This window comes from Procambarus clarkii, chromosome 51 (genome assembly GCF_040958095.1).
Source record: "Procambarus clarkii isolate CNS0578487 chromosome 51, FALCON_Pclarkii_2.0, whole genome shotgun sequence".
NCBI lineage: Eukaryota > Metazoa > Arthropoda > Malacostraca > Decapoda > Cambaridae > Procambarus > Procambarus clarkii.
In genome coordinates this window covers 14,549,308-14,571,821 of record NC_091200.1, presented here as the reverse complement: position 1 = coordinate 14,571,821, position 22,514 = coordinate 14,549,308, and the positions used below count along the sequence as shown (strand labels likewise).

The 22,514-nt window shown below is 47.3% G+C and overlaps 1 protein-coding gene across 1 annotated transcript in view; it reads left to right on the top strand.

The window, feature by feature from the left end:
- Positions 1-22,514, top strand: part of LOC123774536 (insulin receptor-related protein) — an 879,124-nt gene that overhangs the window by 171,465 nt on the left and 685,145 nt on the right. The gene's annotated exons all lie outside the window — the stretch shown is intronic.

Sequence of the window (22,514 nt, the reverse complement as noted above, 5' to 3'; positions counted from 1 at the left end):
TTATGATTTCGATAAAAATGTTCGTATTAAATTTACTTTTGCGGATAGCGTTGCGCTAAGAATGAATTCTAATTATTATGAATGATATCTGTGACACGTCTACCGCTCACATCGTCCCTGGCACTCCCCGCTTGGTGCGTCCCTGTCACTTTCCGCGTGATGCCGTCCCTGGCACTTCCCGCCTGGTGTGTCCCTGGCACTTCCCGCCTGGTGCGTCACTGGCACTTCCCGCCTGGTGCATCCCTGGCACTTCCCGCGTGGTGCATCCCTGGCACTTCCCGCCTGGTGCGTCACTGGCACTTCCCGCCTGGTGCATCCCTGGCACTTCCCGCCTGGTGCATCCCTGGCACTTCCCGCCTGGTGCGTCACTGGCACTTCCCGCCTGGTGCATCCCTGGCACTTCCCGCCTGGTGCATCCCTGGCACTTCCCGCCTGGTGCATCCCTGGCACTTCCCGCCTGGTGCATCCCTGGCACTTCCCGCCTGGTGCATCCCTGGCACTTCCCGCCTGGTGCATCCCTGGCACTTCCCGCCTGCTGCCGTCCCTGGCACTTCCCGCCTGCTACCGTCCCTGGCACTTCCCGCCTGGTGCATCCCTGGCAATTCCCGCCTGGTGCATCCCTGGCACTTCCCGCCTGCTGCCGTCCCTGGCACTTCCCGCCTGGTGCATCCCTGGCACTTCCCGCCTGGTGCATCCCTGGCACTTCCCGCCTGGTGCATCCCTGGCACTTCCCGCCTGGTGCATCCCTGGCACTTCCCGCCTGGTGCATCCCTGGCACTTCCCGCTTGGTGCATCCCTGGCACTTCCGCCCTGCTGCCGTCCCTGGCACTTCCTGTCTGGTGCATCCCTGGCACTTCCCGCCTGCTGCTGTCCCTGGCACTTCCCACTTGGTGCATCCCTGGCACTTCCCGCCTGCTGCCGTCCCTGGCACTTCCCGCCTGGTGCGTCACTGGCACTTCCCGCCTGATGCTGTCCCAGACACTTCCCGCCTGATGCCGTCCCTGGCACTTCCCGCCTGATGCTGTCCCAGACACTTCCCGCCTGATGCTGTCCCAGACACTTCCCGCCTGATGCCGTCCCTGGCACTTCCCGCCTGGTGCGTCCCTTGCATTTCCAGCCTGAGGCTGTCCATGACACTTCCCGTCTGGGCCGTCCCTCGCACTTCCCGCCTGGTTCGTTCCTGGCACTTTCCAACTGGTGCGTCCTGGTGCTTCCTGTCTGGTGCGTTCTTGACACTTCCTGCCTGATGCCGTCCCTCGCACTTCCCGCCTGGTGCGTCCCTCGCACTTCCCGCCTGGTGCATCCCTGGCACTTCCCGCCTGGTGCATCCCTGGCACTTCCCGCCTGCTGCCGTCCCTGGCACTTCCCGCCTGGTGCATCCCTGGCACTTCCCGCCTGCTGCCGTCCCTGGCACTTCCCGCCTGGTGCATCCCTGGCACTTCCCGCCTGCTGCCGTCCCTGGCACTTCCCGCCTGCTGCCGTCCCTGGCACTTCCCGCCTGGTGCATCCCTGGCACTTCCCGCCTGGTGCATCCCTGGCACTTCCCGCCTGCTGCCGTCCCTGGCACTTCCCGCTTGGTGCCTCCCTGGCACTTCCCGCCTGGTGCATCCCTGGCACTTCCCGCTTGGTGCGTCCCTGGCACTTCCCGCCTGGTGTGTCCCTGGCACTTCCCGCCTGATGCCGTTCCTGGAACTTCCCGCTTGCTGCGTCCCTGGCACTTCCCGCCTGCTGCCGTCCATGGCACTTCCCGCCTGCTGCCGTCCCTTGGCACTTCCCGCTTGGTGTGTCCCTGGCACTTCCCGCCTGCTGCCGTCCCTGGCACTTCCCGCTTGGTGCGTCCCTGGCACTTCCCGCCTGCTGCCGTCCCTGGCACTTCCCGCTTGGTGCGTCCCTGGCACTTCCCGCTTGGTGCGTCCCTGGCACTTCCCGCCTGCTGCTCTCCCTGGCACTTCCCGCTTGGTGCATCCCTGGCACTTCCCGCGTGCTGCCGTCCCTGGCACTTCCCGCTTGGTGCCTCCCTGGCACTTCCCGCCTGCTGCCGTCCCTGGCACTTCCCGCTTGGTGCGTCACTAGCACTTCCCGCCTGATGCGTCCCAGGCACTTCCCGCCTGGTGCGTCTCAGGCACTTCCCGCCTCGTGCGTCCCTGGCACTTCCCGCCTGATTCGTCCCTGGCACTTCCTGCCTGGCGCGTCCCCGGCACTTCCTTTCTGATTCCGTCCCAGGCACTTCCCGCCTGATGCCGTCCCTGACACTTCCCGCCTGGTTCGTCCCTGGCACTTCCCGCCTTCTGCCGTCCCTGGCACTTCCCGCTTGGTGCGTCCCTGGCACTTCCCGCCTGCTGCCGTCCCTGGCACTTCCCGCTTGGTGCGTCCCTGGCACTTCCCGCCTTCTGCCGTCCCTGGCACTTCCCGCTTGGTGCGTCCCCGGCACATCCCGCCTGCTGCCGTCCCTGGCACTTCCCGCTTGGTGCGTCCCTGGCACTTCCCGCCTGCTGTTCTCCCTGGCACTTCCCGCTGGGTGCATCCCTGGCACTACCCGCGTGCTGCCGTCCCTGGCACTTCCCGCTTGGGGCCTCCCTGGCACTTCCCGCCTGCTGCGTCTCTGGCACTTCCCGCCTGATGCATCCCTGGCACTTCCCGCTTGGTGCGTCACTAGCACTTCCCGCCTGATGCCATACCTGGCACTTCCCGCTGGGTGCATCCCTGGCACTTCCCGCGTGCTGCCGTCCCTGGCACTTCCCGCTTGGGGGCCTCCCTGGCACTTCCCGCCTGCTGCGTCTCTGGCACTTCCCGCCTGATGCATCCCTGGCACTTCCCGCTTGGTGCGTCACTAGCACTTCCCGCCTGATGCCATACCTGGCACTACCCGCCTGGTGCGTCCCAGGCACTTCCCGCCTCGTGCGTCCCTGGCACTTCCCGCCTGATTCGTCCCTGGCACTTCCTGCCTGGCGCGTCCCCGGCACTTCCTTTCTGATTCCATCCCAGGCACTTCCCACCTGATGCCGTCCCTGACACTTCCCGCCTGGCTCGTCCCTGGCACTTCCCGCCTGATGCCGTCCCTTGCATTTTCCAACTGGTGCGTCCCTGGAACTTCCCGCTTGGTGCGTCCCTGGAACTTCCCGCCTGGAGCGTCCCTGGCACTTCCCGCCTGGTGTGTCCCTGGCACCTCCCGCCTGGTGCGTCCCTGGCACTTCCCGCCTGGTGCGTCCCTGGCACTTCCCGCCTGGAGCGTCTCTGGCCCTTCCCGCCTGGCACGTCCCTGGCACTTCCCGCCTGGTGCGTCCCTGGCACTTCCCGCTTGGAGCGTCCCTGGCATATTGCTAGTTAAAGATTATTGTCGATATCGCGCGAATTATTGTTTGTTGTCTGACGATTATTTTATTGTTGTCTTTCCTCGAAAACTGCCAGTTCCTGTAGCTAGTTTGGGCGCAATGTTCCAAACTCTTCGCCCCAACATCAATGAATTTGTACAATAAATTGTATAAGCTGAGAGCCATGGCCACGACCACTCTTAACTCTTCTTCCTCCTATTTTATTACGTATATGTATTAAATTAGGCATATAATTGCATATTAGGCTTGTTTTAAACCTATAATCGGTTATAGGTTAGGGGTAATTGTTAGGATCTTATAGTTTTTGTGCCCCTTAAAATTTCAAATCTATAAAACATTGACTTTTTTTGTACAACAGTACACATTTGTACTGTTCATTGATCTTAGCTCTGTACTATCTTTTCTGTTAGACTGTTTTCTTGGTATCATACGGACTCGTCTAGACGATTGTGAAGCTCTTCACTGAGGTCTGATCACTGCACTTAATATATCGATTTAAATAAAATTGTAAATGCTCGTTTGTTCAAAATCGCTAATCTCCGAAAGTTCTTCACCGATTGCTTTGAAATTTTCACACAACGTTCCATTTGCAAGAGAGCATCTTTTTAAATGCATACTATATAGATGTCACATTTGTGACGGGAAAAAACATGCATTTTGACACAACATTGCATTCGAAAAGGCACGTGTTTTTATATACCTACTATATAGGACCACATCTGTGACAGGTAAAAACTTTTTTTTTTAAACAGCACCTGCTACACTAAATATGTTACTAATTCCATTTCAATGTTTTCGATTGCATTGACAAATTAAACTTTCATATATTTCGATTTATTTTCATTTTGATTTAATTATTTTGTGTGACATTGCGTTGGATCTGAGATATGTTGTTTACCATACCATTTTTTTCGTGAGTATAAGTATAGATGCCACACCTGTGACAGGTAAAAACAGGATTTTTTAAAAAACAGCGCCAACTGTTGCACGTAAGAGCAACTCACGCTATACTAAATATGTATCGATTCCATTTATATGTTTATTATTTCATTGATAAATTAATTTTTCAAAGATTTTGAATTATTATCACTTTGATATAATTATTTTATGTGACATTGAGTTGAAATTGATCTTTGTTGTTTACTATACTGTTCATTTCGTGAGTATAGTTTATTTTGTTTATTTTTTTCATTTTTTTTTCATTTCATTTTTTAATTGTTTTTCTTATATTTTAGTGATGAGAACATCAGATCATTTTATGTTCCCAATTTTCTGATGGGTTATCTTCTTTTTGAGTCATCTTGAGATGATTTCGGGGCTTAGTGTCCCCGTGGCCCGGTCCTCGACCAGGCCTCCACCCCCAGGAAGCAGTCTGTGACAGCTGACTAACTCCCAGGTACCTATTTACTGCTAGGTAACAGGGGCATCAGGGTGAAAGAAACTCTGCTCATTGTTTCTTGAAGGTTTCTGGGAACATCAGATCATTTGGGAATGCATTAGAGGAGGGAAGTGGTGAATGGTGGGGAGGATGAGGGGACAGGGGAGTTAAGGATGGTGGGGATGAGGGGACAGGGGAGTTAAGGATGGTGGGGATGAGGGGACAGGGAAATGAAGATTGGTGGGGGAGGACAAGGGGACAGGGAAGTGGGGGATGGTGGAGAGGACGAGGGGATGGGGGAGGGGGGAATAATAGGGAGGACGAAAGGACGGGGGAGTGGAAGATGGTGGAGAGGACGAGGGGGAAGGTGGAGTGGGAAATGGTTAGGAGGACGAGGGGGAAGGTGGAGTGGTGGATGATGGGGAGGACAAAGGGATGGGGGAGGGAGGAAATGGTGGGGAGGATGCGGAGACAGGGGAGTGAGGAATGGTTGGGAGGACGAGGGAATGGGGCGAGGGGGGCAATGGTGGGGTGGACTGGGAGACAGGGAGATGATTGCTGTTGCTCAGCAATGCACATGCGTTGCTGAGCCACAGCAACGCGTGGCCAGATACAGCCAATCTATATAAAAAAACGTAAATGTTCGTTTGTTCAAAATCACTAATCTCCGAAAGTTCTTCACCGATTGCTTTGAAATTTTGACACACCATTTTTATCGAATACACTCGTGTTTTTATATACCTACTATATAGATGCTATACCTGTGATAGGTAAAATCATGCTTTTTTGGGGGGAAAACAGCACCATATGTTGCAAGTAAAAGCCACACACGCTATTCTAAATATGTTACGATTCCATTTCAATGTTTCCAATTGCATTGATAAATTTAATTTACATAGATTTCGATTTATTTTCATTTTGATTTAATTATTTTGTGTGACATTGCATTGGAATTGAGCTGTGTTGTTTACCTTACCATTCATTTTGTGAGTATAGTTAATTTTTTTTATTTTTCTATTTTTTCATTTCGTTTTTTTAACTTTTCTTCTTATTTTGCAGTGATGGGCACATCAGATCATTTGATGTTCCCTCTTTTCTGATGGGAACATCAGATTATGTGCCTTCGAATTTTTTAATGTATAGAGATAGAATGTTCCCTCTTTTCTGATGGGAACATCAGATTATGTGCCTTCGAATTTTTTAATGTATAGAGATAGAACCTCAACATCCCTCAACAGAGGACGAGTCAGTTTCATGGTTGGAGTGAAATAAGGTAGATAATTGTCCCTCCCTTACCCCTTTTGAGCTAGGCGAGCTAGAGTATTTTATATGTTGTGAACATTTCTTCTCATTTTATTGTCTAAGTGACAGGACATTAGGCTAGGAGCCAAAAACTCCTTTAGGCATGAGTTGGTGTCGGTGAGCATTAACGTGGTGATGTTAGTGATCCTGGAAGGGTAGTTGGTGTGCAAGGAGCCACCAACGCACTCTGAAACGTCCAGCTGATCGCCTTGCTAGAGGCGTGGGAAATCACGACATTCTGACAGCTGGAGCTGTCAGCTGATCGTGCTGCCAGAGGCGCGAGGTGTGTGCCCGCGCTGGAGGAGTGGATCCAGTCAGCTGACCGTGTTGCCAGAGATGTGTCATCGAGAAATGCTGCCGCCAGCGGATGTTTCCAACATAGACATTTCTTTATGCCATTTGAATATGTATATATGTTTTTCTTCAGTAAACTTTTAAACTAACTGAGGAGTTTAAAGGAGCCTCCATTCTCTAGGGCTAGATATATTATATATTTATGAGACCATTAGTGACACCTTGCACTGCACGTGACATTGCATCCTTAGCCAAGATAATTAATGAGACGACTGACGTGTTGCTGGGACACGAGTATAAACACCCAGCTGGCGACCTCAGGACAGATCAGATAAAGCAAGAGAAAATGTTCCAGTGTCAGGACAGGCAGGTTTAAGTGAGTCATAAGAAGCTTGAACCTCCCCACTCGCTAGGGGTGTATAAGGCCAGCCCTTAGTTGACTGGGGGAGCCCAAGGGCGAGCAGTGGCGCCCGGTACTGAGGGGCTAAGACCTGTGAAACGACTCCAACCACAGGTTGGAAGGGGGTGAACTCTGACAGTGGCGACCTCGCCAGGATTCATCGAACAACAGTGGACAATGATTGTAAGTGCAGGGCAGGTGTATTAAGGTCGATATTGGTCTCGGTTTACACTGCTCGTTAGTGTATTCCCTGTATACAGTTACTCAATAGCTTAGAGATGGAGGATGACCGAGTAAAGAAGTTTATTGAGTCGAGGGACGCGCGGGAGTTGGAAGAGTGCACTAAGGCTCAGCTGCAGCTAATGGCGGACCATTTTGGGTTGAGATTGAGGTCCTCCAGGGTGGCGGAGCATCAGATTGAGATTATGGCTCAGCTCAAGGCCCGAGAGCAGGCTTCCAAGGAAGGACCGCCCCAGGTACCTGCCTGCGGTGGTGGGAACCGCAGGAGAAGCATGAAGCTAGAGATAATGAAAATGCAGCTTGAAGCTCAGCTGAAGCGTGAGGAGCGCTCGGCTTAGCTGAAGCGAGAGGAGCACGAAGCTCAGCTGAAGCGAGAGGAGCGTGAGCGCGAAGCCCAGCTGAAGCAAGAGGAGCATGAAACCCAACTGGAGCGGGAGGAGCATGAGCGCAAAGCCCAGCTGAAGCGGGAGGAGTGCGAGGCTTAGCTGAAGCGTGAGGAGCGCGAAGCCCAACTACAACGAGAAGGGGAAAGACAACTGCGACGGGAAGAAATAAAAGCGAAGAAGGTTGAGATGTGTCGGGCGGAGCGCAGGCTGGTTGATACCTGGTTGATACCTGGTTGATGGGGTTCTGGGAGTTCTTCTACTCCCCAAGCCCGGCCCGAGGCCAGGCTCGACTTGTGAGAGTTTGGTCCACCAGGCTGTTGCTTGGAGCGGCCCGCAGGCCCACATACCCACCACAGCCCGGTTGGTCCGGCACTCCTTGGAGGAATAAATCTAGTTTCCTCTTGAAAATGTCCACGGTTGTTCCGGCAATATTTCTTATGCTTGCTGGGAGGACGTTGAACAACCGCGGACCTCTGATGTTTATACAGTGTTCTCTGATTGTGCCTATGGCACCTCTGCTCTTCACTGGTTCTATTCTACATTTTCTTCCATGTCGTTCACTCCAGTACGTTGTTATTTTACTGTGTAGATTTGGTACTTGGCCCTCCAGTATCTTCCAGGTGTATATTATTTGATATCTCTCTCGTCTTCTTTCTAGTGAGTACATTTGGAGGGCTATGAGACGATCCCAATAATTTAGGAGCTTTATTGCGTCTATGCGTGCCGTATATGTTCTCTGTATTCCCTCTATTTCAGCAATCTCTCCTGCTCTGAAGGGGGAAGTGAGTACTGAGCAGTACTCAAGACGGGACAACACAAGTGACTTGAAGAGTACAACCATTGTGATGGGATCCCTGGATTTGAAAGTTCTCGTAATCCATCCTATCATTTTTCTGGCTGTCGCAATATTTGCTTGGTTATGCTCCTTAAACGTTAGGTCGTCAGACATTATTATTCCCAAATCCTTTACATGCTGTTTTCCTACTATGGGTACATTTGATTGTGTTTTGTACTCTGTATTATGTTTAAGGTCCTCATTTTTACCGTACCTGAGTACCTGGAATTTATCACTGTTAAACATCATGTTATTTTCTGATGCCCAGTCGAAAACTTTATTAATATCAGCTTGAAGTTTTTCAATGTCCTCAGCCGAGGTAATTTTCATACTGATTTTTGTGTCATCTGCTAAGGATGATACGAAGCTGTGACTTGTATTTTTGTCTATATCTGATATGAGAATAAGGAAAAGCAGCGGTGCAAGGACTGTACCCTGAGGTACAGAGCTTTTCACTGCACTTGGACTAAATTTTATATGGTTGACAGTTACTCGCTGAGTCCTGTTTGACAGAAAACTGAGTATCCAGCGTCCTACTTTACCGGTTATTCCCATTGACTTCATTTTGTGTGCTATCACGCCATGGTCACATTTATCGAAAGCCTTTGCGAAGTCCGTGTATATCACATCAGCATTCACTGTGGGCAGCCTCTCACAGAGGCTGCCCACAGTGTCGGCTCGGCGGGATGACCCCAAGGTCCGGGAACGCGACCTACCAACCTTTGACCCTCTAGAGGCCAAAGCTTTCTTCGACCATTTTGAGAGGATAGCGGCATTGAAGGAATGGCCGGAAGAGGATTGGGCTGCGTTAGTGCAGAGTAGGTTGACTGGCGAGGCCAGGGAAGCCTATAACATGTTGGACCTTGAGGAATGCGCCGTTTACGACATGATCAAGAAAGCTGTGCTCCAATCGTATCGACTAACCACGGAGGTTTAATGGAACACTTCCGTGAGTGCACAAGAGTTTCCGGAAGGTCGTATGCTGAAACTGCTCGGGACATGGAGTGCAAGTTCCTGAGATGGCTGAAGGCTGAAGAGGTGGAGATGATAAAGGAGCTGAAGCAATTGATGGTGATGGAAAGATTCATGTCAATGCTCCATCCAGAACTAAGGGCCAGGATCAAGGAGGCTGGCATTAGAGAACTTAAGGCTGCTGCAGACAGAGCCGACCTACTGGAAGAGGCACTACATCTCGGGAAGGAGGGACCGCCTAGGCACTCGCCTTACCCAAGGTTTGGAGGGAATGTCAAGAGTTCAGGAGGGGCGAGGACGAGTGGAGACTCTCCCAAGAGTAGTTTACACGGTGAGGTGAGTCGGTCCGAGAGTTCGGGGGAACCGGTGAGGAGACCCCAAGGGGGAAACACCGGGATTAGTGCTGGAGCGAGGAACGCTGCCAGGGAGACGACGACCGGGGGCGTGACGAGGACCCAGGGGACGGCGGTTTCCGGGGGCGTTGCCCGAGTGACAGGTGGAGAGTCGCCTCCCCAGAGTCAGGTGTTTTAATTGTGGCGGGCGCGGACATTTCGCCCGTGAGTGCGATGAAAACCGAAGGAATATGGGACTGATGTTAGAAGAGGAGAAATTATTTATTCATACCACATATCATAGTGGACCCAATGTGAATGGTTGGGAAATGAAGTTGAGTGCACACCCCTTCGTTTTCGGGGCCACAGTGAAGTTTGGGAAGTTAGACCCAGTGGAGATTGCAGTTCTTCGTGATACGGGTGCTGACATAAACATGGTAGCCAAGAGTATTCTTCCCAACGAATATAATGAATCACCTGTGGGAGTGGTGAGAATACGGAGTGTGGGAGAAGAGTACAGGTTACCACTTCACGAGGTACAGCTGATTGCCGACTATGGAGTCGAGAAGGCTGCCGTAGTTGTAGCCCCTAAGTTACCCTTACAACACGTGCAGATGGTGCTGGGTAACGACCTCGGTGGAGGAAGGATACAACCCGATTGGGCCAGAAGTGCCTATGTGTCAGGCAGTGGTCCGACCCTGCCAGGTGAGGTGTTGGTTGACCCAGGCAGTGGTGAGGTTGCCAACCGCACCAATGATAACGTCGACAGGGACGACAACGACGAAGGCGAAAAGACAGAGAGGTCATCGGAGGTCATGGATAACCCCGATGAGGACCTGCAGTTAAGCCTAATGATGCGTGTGGAGGAGTGGCGAGGAGTAGCTGTACAAGCGCCTGGGGGCAGTGAAGTTGCTGCAGACCGCACTCCCTCCACCAAAAAGGGTGAGCTCAGTGGATGAGCGAACGACGGTGAGGGGCAGAGTGGAGGAGCCACGACACAGTGCACCCTATGCCAGCCGGATGAATAGTGATAGGTGCAAGATGAACTACCGTGGTGAGGTGAGCCACAGGGAGGTGGACGAGCCCAACCACGAATCGAAGAAGATGTCTACAGGGAAGAGAATCTCATGGAGGAGTGAAGATGTTCGTCGGGAACGAAGGAACGAATGGAATAGGAAAGGTAATTGGAAGAAAGCAGGGGACAGGTATACCCAGGGTAGGCACCGGCCTAGCCAGAGGGGCATTGGGCCATCGCAAAAGCCTAGTGTAGAAAAGACGAAGTTGCGGAATGGAGGACAGGTAACAGGTGTCGCTGTGAGGAGACAGCGCGCTTACGGGAGAAGAGGAACCGAGAAGAGAAGAATGGTGAAGAGGAGATCCTGAGAGGAAGCATGGAGTACCTGTAGGACGTGGGGGAAGTGCAAGGGTACCTCAGATTGCACGACGCAGTGGAGGCTCTACATGCACCGAACCTTGCAGTGCTAACGAGTCATTGGAACGCACTCGTGGACACGGAAGGAGGATCCCTTATAGGTGTTCAGGGAATGCCCACTCCACCCGGTACAGTGCGAGGTGGAAGTGTAGAAACATAAGTGACTGGCGAGGTAGTACGAGCCACGACACAAACGGGAGGAGTAACACTTCAGGAATGGAGGGAGCAAGAGCACAGTTGCCTTCTCCAATGCTACTCGTTCGATATGACTCTTATTTTAAGGGGAGGGGTATGTGACGGTGTCCACCCCTGTATTTCTTCCTTCCCGGCATAGAAGAGTCATATCTCCATAGCCTAAGTATTCTCTGATGTTCAAGGAACATTTTCATGTGTGGGAAAGCGTGGAGCGTGATTAAGCTGGCTGTAAAATGGCCAGCTAGGTTTGATAATGAAAGGGGCTTATATGCCTTTTGAAGCACAGGCCATGACGAACCATCCTGTTTCCCACCAAGACGTCCTGATGCTTCCCGGCACCTGATTGGCCAGGTGAGGTCACGTGCCGGAAGTGACCAATGACGAGAGCCCTCGGGCGGTGTGACGTCATGAGGCGGAGGGCTCGGGGCAGCTGGCGCCTGGGCGGGAAGACAGTACGTCACGAGCCGTCAGAAAGGGAAGATGCGCTCGAGCGAGCTCCGGACCTAGAGAGTCTTACCAGTAGATTTAACCTCTGCTTCGATTCTGCAGACAGTCTGAGGAGCCATCCAACTTCCGTGGAATGCCGGGAGGCAAGGACGGACTGGATTGAAGAGCCATATCACGAGTCTGCAGTAGAGGGAACGTTGGGTTGGTGACGTCTGGGACGCCCACTAGAGGACCACGTGTTACACATTAAGGGAGAAGCTAGGGCCGGGCCCAAATCTACTATCAGTTAAGGAGAGGGGAAGCTGTGCTGGACTGTGAGGTGTCGACAGTGCCAGTGAGACTGAGGACGACGATGGAGGTACCTGTCTCTAGTACCCCCAGAGAATAGGAGGAGGATGGCAGTACCTGTTGGATGTGGGCACGGCGAGGACGCGTTACCACGAAGGTGACGGAGGAACCTGTGTGTGGGGGGGAACTGTTCATCAGGAGACCAGAAGCCAGAACCAGGAACCTCAACATCCCTCAACAGAGGACGAGTCAGTTTCATGGTTGGAGTGAATTAAGGTAGATAATTGTCCCTCCCTTACCCCTTTTGAGCTAGGCGAGCTAGAGTATTTTATATGTTGTGAACATTTCTTCTCATTTTATTGTCTAAGTGACAGGACATTAGACTAGGAGCCAAAAACTCCTTTAGGCATGAGTTGGTGTCGGTGAGCATTAACGTGGTGATGTTTTTTTTTTTTTTTTTTTTTTTTTTTTTTTTTTTTTTTTTTTTTTTTTTTTTTTTGATATATACAAGAGTTGTTACATTCTTGTACAGCCACTAGTACGCGTAGCGTTTCGGGCAAGTCCTTAATCCTATGGTCCCTGGAATACGATCCCCTGCCGCGAAGAATCGTTTTTTTCATCCAAGTACACATTTTACTGTTGCGTTAAACAGAGGCTACAGTTAAGGAATTGCGCCCAGTAAATCCTCCCCGGCCAGGATACGAACCCATGACATAGCACTCGCGGAACGCCAGGCGAGTGTCTTACCACTACGCCACGGAGACTGTAATGAGATGTTAGTGATCCTGGAAGGGTAGTTGGTGTGCAAGGAGCCACCAACGCACTCTGAAATGTCCAGCTGATCGCCTTGCTAGAGGCGTGGGAAATCACGACATTCTGACAGCCAGAGCTGTCAGCTGATCATACTGCCAGAGGCACGAGGTGTGTGCCCGCGCTGGAGGAGTGGATCCAGTCAGCTGACCGTGTTGCCAGAGATGTGTCATCGAGAAATGCTGCCGCCAGCGGATGTTTCCAACATAGACATTTCTTTATGCCATTTGAATATGTATATATGTTTTTCTTCAGTAAACTTTTAAACTAACTGAGGAGTTTAAAGGAGCCTCCATTCTCTAGGGCTAGATATATTATATATTTATGAGACCATTAGTGACACCTTGCACTGCACGTGACATTGCATCCTTAGCCAAGATAATTAATGAGACGACTGACGTGTTGCTGGGACACGAGTATAAACACCCAGCTGGCGACCTCAGGACAGATCAGATAAGGCAAGAGAAAATGTTCCAGTGTCAGGACAGGCAGGTTTAAGTGAGTCATAAGAAGCTTGAACCTCCCCACTCGCTAGGGGTGTATAAGGCCAGCCCTTAGTTGACTGGGGGAGCCCAAGGGCGAGCAGTGGCGCCCGGTACTGAGGGGCTAAGACCTGTGAAACGACTCCAACCACAGGTTGGAAGGGGGTGAACTCTGACTGAACAGAGGACAAGTCTTAAAAGGTGTGAACACAAAGGCACTTGTAGTTCAACAAATAACAATTTATTCATAAAACTTAATACTAGTGATACATGGCAAAAGGAGTTTAGCATTATGTTAATGTCCATCGTGGCTTTAGTCAAAGCTAGGCAAGCCGGTAGAACGCGCTTGCGATTCAGACCGCTCACGGTGCTAACATTGCTACACTTAACAAAGTGGGCCACAACTCCAGACGCAAATCGCAGCTCGTCACGACTTTGGCAAGCAATAATAATGACACATTAAAATAACAACAGACAGACCTGTCACTGAGACTAGTCTTCAGTGCGACACTCAGTTAATTACGTTAATACACAAAGACAGACCGATGACACTTGGTTTAATCAATTACATTATGTTAGTAAATCCAATTATGTTAATATGTCTCCAGGACGGTCAAATCAGCACAAGGTAAACTACGGTAATAACACTGTCAACACAGACAGTCAAACAATCAAAACAAGTTAATGAAGTCAAACAACAACTTCCGGGTATTTAACAATTCCTGAGTAACCGCTCAAGGTCCTGTCACACTTCACAGATCAACTTAACTCATAAAGAATTACGTTAACGCTCGGCGATCACTGAGACCTCTTGACAAACTCTGATTAGTCAACACGATTGCTAATCACCTTGTATTAAACAAAGCGATGATCAGTTAATCATCGATTAATTAGATGATCACAATCGACTTGAGAATGGTCCAGGACGGACCGAAACGTCGTCGTCTCTTCAATTTCTAGTGTGTGGTCTGGTCAACATACTTCAGCCACGTTATTGTGACTCATCGCCTGCGATGATCAGTTACGTTAAATCAAAGCACTGACCTCACAATAATGGACATTAAGTCACACTGCCTTCTCAAAATAATGAACACTAAGTCAAACAACACCGAGTCACATAGACTAACATAATACAGTACACAATACCACACTAAACACAATAAAACACAATTTACAACACACAGTTGCTATATATGTAAATAATATAGTGTAAAATGACAAGCACTCTTAAGGTCCAGTTACAGTAATCACGCAGACTAGCTTTAATTTAGACAGAACGTTTTGTGCCAGAGATAGGGGGAACAGATTAAGGGTTTGCTATCCGGGAGCTGGAATTGGTAATATTGTTGGAAACATGAATGATATGACGGGAAATGGGAACAAACCCATTATTTGTATTAGTGCAGGGGGTAATGATGTTGGACGAGTTAGGAGTGAGGAACTAATACAGAGATTCAGGACAGCCATTGAATTAGTTAGGAGCAAGGGAGGAATCCCGATCATATGTGGCATTCTTCCAAGAAAGGGAGTGGGTAATGAATGGATGTCGAGGGCACTTGGTGTCAATTGCCGGCTGGAAAGATATTGCAAATCAAATGCAATATCTTTCATAGACAACTGGGAACACTTCTATGGAAGAAATGAAATGTATGCTCGTGATGGGGTGCATCTATCGAGGGCTTGGGTTGTTGCTGTTGCGAACTCTTAGTTGCGAAGTCTAAGAAATAAAATTAACGAATTAAATGCTCTTGTCTGCACAGAAAAAATTGATATTATTGCACTTACCGAAACGTGGATGAACGTAGAAAATAGAGAACTATTAGCTGAATATCAAATAAATGGATTTAAACTATTTCACACAGATAGATATATTAGACGAGGAGGGGGAGTAGCCATATATGGGACAATTTGAAATGTAGTCTCAAAGAGGGCATCAAAACTGAGCCACACACACAGAAACTATTTGGATAGAATTAAACGAAAAAGCAAATAATATTATAATAGGAGTTATATATAGGCCACCAAATTTAGACAGAATGGAAGCAAAGCATCTATGGGATGAAATATCTAGAGCTTCTAGATCTAACAGTATTTATGTCATGGGTGACTTTAACTTTAGTGGAATAAACTGGTTGAACAAAACAGGGAATAGTGAAGCAGAAGATTTTCTAGAATTAATTGACGATTGTTTTTTTACGCAACACATTAAGGAACCAACGCGGGAAAATAATATTTTAGATTTAGTGTTAACTAACAGGGAAACACAAATTAATGACATCGAAATAGGGAGTGAGCTAGGGAACAGTGATCACAAAGAAATCAGATTTAGCATAGAATGGAACAGACCTGTAGGAGAAAATTCTGTTAAAGTGCCAGATTTTCGAAAAGCTGATTTTAATAGCCTAAGAAATTTTTTGGGTCAAATAGATTGGAAAGTCTTGGGTATGGGGTGTGGGCCGGTCTTGGAGCGAGACATGAACCCAGCGACAGGTGACGTAAAAGGGAATTTTGATGTGGATTTAAATTAATATATAACTTATTTAAGAATATTCTAAACAAAGCACAGGAACGTAGTATACCATACAAATTGAATAGATCGAATACTAATGACCCAAATTGGATAAGAAATAATTTAAAGAACCTTATAGGTAAAAAGAGAGCTTGGTACAAAAGGATTAAGAATGGGGAAGTCAGGTTAGAACAGGAATTCATACAACTGGTTAGAAATGTTAAAAAGAGATTAGGAAAGCAAAAAGAAACTATGAAGTTCGCATAGCAGGGCAAGCAAGTCAAATCCTAAAGGGTTTTTTCAGTTATATCGAACTAAGATTAGGGAAAGGATAGGTCCATTAAAATCTGAGAGAGGTCAAATAACGGATAATGACAAGGAGATCAGTAGTATTTTTAACAAATATTTTATATCTGTATTTACTAAAGAAGAACTTAACAATATGCCGGCAGCCGAACAAGTCTATGTGGGTGGGGATGAGGACAGGTTGACTAGTTTAGCAGTTACCAGGGAGGATGTAATTAAACAATTAGTAAAACTAAAACCAAACAAATCCCCAGGGCCGGATGAAGTGTTTGCCAGGGTGCTTAAAGAATGCAAAGAGGAGCTTTCCGAGCCACTGTCTACCATATTTAATAAATTAATAGAGTCAGGCAGAGTGCCAGTGTCATGGAAGGAAGCTAATGTGGTACCAATTTTTAAGAAAGGAGATAGATCACTTGTGTCAAACTATCGGCCAATTAGCCTAACGTCTATTGTGGGAAAGTTACTTAAATCAATAATTGCAAATACAATTCGTCTTTGAAAAACATAAATTAATAAATGAGTCGCAACATGGTTTTACAAATGGCCGTTCATGTTTAACAAATTTGCTAACTTTTTATTCCAGCATAGTTGAGCAGTTGATAGTGGTAAGGATTGTGATGTTGTGTACCTTGACTTTAGCAAAGCTTTTGATACAGTGCCACATGAAAGACTAATTAAAAATATAGAAGCTCATGGTATTGGGGGTGCTATATTAAGTTGGATTAAGGCATGGCTATTCCAAAGGAAACAGAGAGTTAGTATAAATGGGGTTAAGTCAGAGTGGGATAATGTTGTTAATGGAGTACCTCAGGGCTCTGTTTTGGGACCTCTGTTGTTTATAATATATATAAATGATTTAGATTCAGATTTGAGTAGCAAAATCTGCAAATTTGCAGATGATACAAAAATCGGTAGGGAAATTAACACGAAAGAAGACTCGCTATCACTTCAAGTTGATCTAAATAGGGTTTTAAAATGGTCAAAAGACTGGCAGATGCAGTTTAATGCTAATAAATGTAAAGTTTTGAGGCTAGGTAATGATGATAGAGTTACAAGATACGAGCTAGATGGTGTTGAGATTGCGAAGTCGGATTGCGAAAGGGATCTGGGAGTTATGATTAGTAAGAATTTAAAACAAAAGGATCAATGCATGAATGTTCGTAATAAGGCGAATAGTACACTGGGATTTATTAATCGAAGCGTTAGTAACAAGACACCTGGTGTGGTTCTTCAGCTATATCTTGCTCTGGTTAGGCCCCATTTAGATTATGCAGTTCAGTTTTGGTCGCCATATTATAGAATGGATATAAATTCACTTGAACGTGTCCAGCGTAGGATGACTAAGTTAATTCCCCAAATTAGAAATCTTTCATATGAAGAAAGATTAACAAAGCTTAAGTTGCATTCACTGGAAAGGCGAAGAGTTAGGGGTGACATGATAGAGGCTTACAAGTGGATGAATGGATATAACAAAGGGGATATTAATAGGGTATTAAAATTATCAACACAAGACAGAACACGAAACAATGGGTATAAATTGGATAAGTTTAGATTTAGGAAATTCTTGGGTAAATACTGGTTCAGTACCAGGGTTGTTGATTTGTGGAACCAATTGCCGCGTAATGTGGTGGAGATGGGGTCACTCGATTGTTTCAAGCGCGGGTTGGACATGTATATGAGTGGGATTGGGTGGTTATAGATAGGAGCTGCCTCGTATGGGCCAATAGGCCTTCTGCAGTTACCTTTGTTCTTATGTTCTTAATAGGCCTATACCTATTGTGTTCCTCGGGGAATCGAACTCCTTCCCGTAGATGGATTATCAAGAACGAACACCGATTGGCTGATTGGGTCAACACAAGGAATTTGGCACATAACGAATGATACAAAGAAATAATGGTTTGAGTACTAACTTGATTATACTGGTATATTCCACACACTCGATAAACATTCACACTCACTATGACTCCTGCTGTTGATTGAAGGCACAGGAGACGGCAGGGCGAGGTGAACAAAGTGGGGTGAGCACCTCACCCCACCTTGTTCTGTGGCTGTGCGAGGCGGTTTCGGGTCCAGCTTCGGGCAGTGTGGGTGGTAGCCATGAGACGCTCGGGGGCGGGAATCGCCTGGCTCCCGTACTGATGAATTCGAGAGTGTGCTTATAGCAGCACACCGGGTATACACACTAGCGTGATTTTGCTGAAGGCTGACTGAATGCACGCTGGAGTATCTTTGGGGCACCACGCGATAGGTGCATGGGGTGAACACATAGTGGACGAAAAATGAACAGAGTCCACAATCCCAATAATTTGAATATCACTGACGGAATTTCACTCAACCAGTTGGAATCGCTTTACTCGATCCCTTTCACACAGTTTACGCAGCGATATGATGACGGATCGCTCTCCATGAAGCCGATGAACACCGATTACTTGACAAAATCCAGTGGCACCTGTGAGGGTAACATGTGTGATGGCTATGATTTTTATATTGTATCTTCGTTATGTGACATCTGCCAGAGCCATGCGTTTACCGGATTTTGTGACGATAAAGTTACGGACGAGGGAGATACACTTGAGCTGGCTGAACTTTGATGTAGACAGGAATAATCCCCTGCTCTGGCTGGAACAGAGGGTCCACGTCTACCTAAGATAGTGCTAGGGAATGCAGAATGCTTTCCTAGTGTGAAACGGCCAATTAGGTTTGAGCCTTGTGTAGGCACAGGTGCCACGCCCAATCACAGCGACCTGCCACTAGCGACCGTCACCTCAGGACAGGCCTGTGGTTCTCTTTCTATCTCCTTCTCTTGTCTCTAAGCAAAATGAGACCAGGATTCAGGCTGAACCTCTAACTATTTATCCAGAAATGCTACAGCGATGATCGTTAGTTCTCTGGATAGCTGAAGGTGTCTGCTTTCTAAAGACTCCTATTCTTAACATTCTGTCCTTCTATAAAAAGGAAGAGACTTTTGTGCACTCTCGTGCATGCCCTGAAAATTACTAAGGTCCAAATATCGATTTTCTCCTTCTATCAACTATGTGTAAGCTAGCTCAGAGATGTAGTCTCTGACATGGTTCAACATATCCAGCTGGTCGCGACTCACCTCACTCCCACCGAGTGGCTCCGACGTCCCTGGTGAATGTTGTCAGTTGAGTTCTTTTGAGTACGAGTGACTAACATTTGGCTAGTGACTTGAGAGAGAGCTAAGGTAGGTCTCTGGAGATTACAGATTTAGAGATAGGGTAAATTTAGAAAATGTGAGCAGCGGTGTCTGGTGTGGGTCTCCAACCCGTTCTCCCACTTTCTTATAGTCAATATTGACTTATTTAATACGTGCATATGTGACATACTAATTTATTGTGAATATTTTAGTTTACCTTGAAAAGCTTCATAGAAAACACCGACCTTACCTAACCTTCTTAGTATGTTAAGATAAGCATCTTATTGCTTCGTAATTACAATTATTACTTAACCTATACCTATGATAGGTTAAGTAATAATTGTAATTACGAAGCAATAAGATGCTTATCTTAACATACTAAGAAGGTTAGGTAAGGTCGGTGTTTTCTATGAAGCTTTTCAAGGTAAACTAAAATAGTCACAATAAATTAGTATGTCACATATGCACTTATTAAATAAGTCAGTATTGACTTAAAAAAAGTGCGAGAACGGGTTGGGGTCTCAGTTTGAGACTCGGATACATCTTGGGCTGGTGTATATATTTGGTGATATATTATGTATAGTCAAATACATAGATATACACTTAGCTGTGTTTAGTTAACCTCTGTGTTTCCTTGCCATTTGGATGGCCTCTATGTAGGAGGCTGGTGCAGGCAATTTAAGCGTATTGGTCTTTATGAATACATCACTGGTAATGATATAATGTGACCATATATTAGATTAGATTAGATTTTTTATTCAGGTAACGGTACATATATTGAGGATGAGTTACAAACACAATGTTGGATTTAAATATAGAGTTAGTACATACAATACCTAAAACCACTAATACGCATAGCGTTTCGGGCAAGGAAATATAGTACTATAGTGTGAAATATGGAAAGACCGAGCATAAATAGTAACAACAGTGGGGTATTCGGTGGCACACTACTGGTGCACAGGTTCCTAAGCTTCTCGAGTTCTATCATATCTACATTTGAAACTGTGTATGGAGTCTGACTCCTCCACATCACTTCCTAGCGCATTCCATTTATTAAGTACTCTGACACGGAAAAATGTCTTTCTGACGTCTATGTGGCTCATTTGGGTACTCAGCTTCCACCTGTGTCCCCTTGTGCGTGTATCACCCATGTTAAATAATCCATCCTTTTCTACTCAACCCCCGCAAACACAACTAGGTGAGTAATAGGTGAGTACCCTGTCAATTCCTCTGAGAATTTTGTATGTGGTGAGCATGTCTCCTCGAGCTCTTCTGTCTTCCAGTGATATAACGTGCAATTCACGCAACTTTTCTTCGTATCTCACGCCACTTAGTTCTGGACTAATCTAGTTGCAAACCTTTGAACTTTCTCCACCTTCAGTCTTATCTGGGACGCGGTCGGGTCAAGAAGTACCTGCTCCGCGACTATAGGCGAAGTTAGTATTGGAGTTTAGCTCAGTTTAAACACAAGGAGATTGACTAATATCAATCGCTTTCTACACATCTTCCCCCATGCTGGGTGCTGAGATGGAGACTCTTGACACCAAAAGAACTGGCTACTCCCCACGACAATATTCCCATGGACTCGGAAAGCAGCCAGTCAGTAGAGGAAAGTGCTTTTCAAGAAGTTCTAACCAGGCAACAGAAGAAACGGAGAAGACAGGATGTCAGGCGTAGTGTTGACAGTTATAGTGCACATAATGGAAACGAGAAGAAAATGAAGAACGACGCTGAGACTGATGAAACCAGTGTCAATGAACGGACAGAACGATGTCAGGAAGGTGAGGGTCAGCGGAGGTGGAGGCTTCTCTTGCCTGCCTCATGCACACTGGCCTACCACCACAAGCTGCTGTGGACAGTCAAACTTGGATGAGAACACCGCAAGTACGAGCCCCTGCTGAAGGAAGGTGTGAACAGACCTTACTTAACGGTAGGTACTATGGAGGCAGTTGTGTTTCTTACCCAGCAAGGATATGATGAAATTGTTATGGAAATACCGGAGGAGAACGAAAAGCTGACGAAGGTAATTATCTACAAATACCCTCAGATTCTAGACCCCGAGTTCATCTTCAACGACCAACGATTTATGTGGGCCAAGCGTCACCTTATTAAAGGTGATGCTAGGAATCAGGTGCTCTAGTGTGAAATGACGTTCCCGAAAGAGTGATCATCACCGGGGCGGGCTACAGGCTTGTAGCAAAGTATGTGGAAGAGCCCATAATATGCCTGAAATGCATATTCAGGATGGGGGCATAAATCCTGGAGCTGTCAACATGATCCACGATGTCGTTTCTGCGGAAAGTTTCACCTTTCTAATGTGTGTAGAAACAAACTTAAGCTGGGTGAGAAAATAGTTCCCAGATGCTGCAACTGTTGAGGTGTTCACAATGCCAGCTCGGCTGAGTGTAGCAAGAGGCCGAGTATGGATGTTCCCCGGCCGGTGAATGTTACAGAGCAAGCAAGAGCTCTTACCCAGACACCGGGAGCACAGCAAAACAGTCTGCCCCAAACAGCGACAGTGAACCGGACGAATGCGTGGGTAAAGGCGTCACCTTTACTTCGTCAGGCTCAAGCAACAAGCAGCCACGCCACCACTCAGGACTCCGGCAGTGACAGTGTTACGGTGAGTGAAGTGGTTACTGTGGCTCAGAAAGAGGGCCATAATGGTATGGTCAAGGAGGTGTGGGCTGAACTAAGAAAAGTTGGTGAGTTCCTCCGAAATCTTGGGCAGAGAATCGAGTCCATCGAGGCGAAATTAAACGTTCAGGTGAAGGTTAAGGAAAGTCACAAAAAAGTGAAGGAAAGTCAGGAAGTGGTTGAGGACAATAATGAAATATTGAGTGATGAAATAAAGGAAAGTGAAGTGTGTGTGAATGATGATAGTCGTAGTGAAAGGAAGAACTCTATAATTACACAAAAATGAAGGAATCATTTGGGCCAATAATGGACGTCACGGGACTGAAAAAATCTCTTGAGAAACGCAATGTCGCTTTTACTGGTGAAGTTGGGAGGAGGTGGGAGATGTTATACATGGTATGGCTATCATTTAGTGAACTTATTGGGGATAACTTAGACAGTGCATTGTTTAATAATGGATCACTCTAGACTGAAAATGTTGTCATGGAATGTTAATGATTTAAGAAACAGGGTTACAGATGTTCATTGTTATGTGATGGGAAATGATATTGATGTTGTAGCTCTCCAGGAGACAGGGGATAGGAATGAAGGATTATTGAAATTAAATGGCTATAATGGGTTTCACCTCTTCGCCGCAAATATCATCAGAGGGACGTCGATTTATGTTAAGAACTCCATACCAGCAGAGTTAGTAGAACCGCCATAAAAAACGCAAGGTATAGAGAGTGTCTGTGTTAAATTATCATTAAGGGAAGGGGAATTTATTGTAGTTAATTTGTA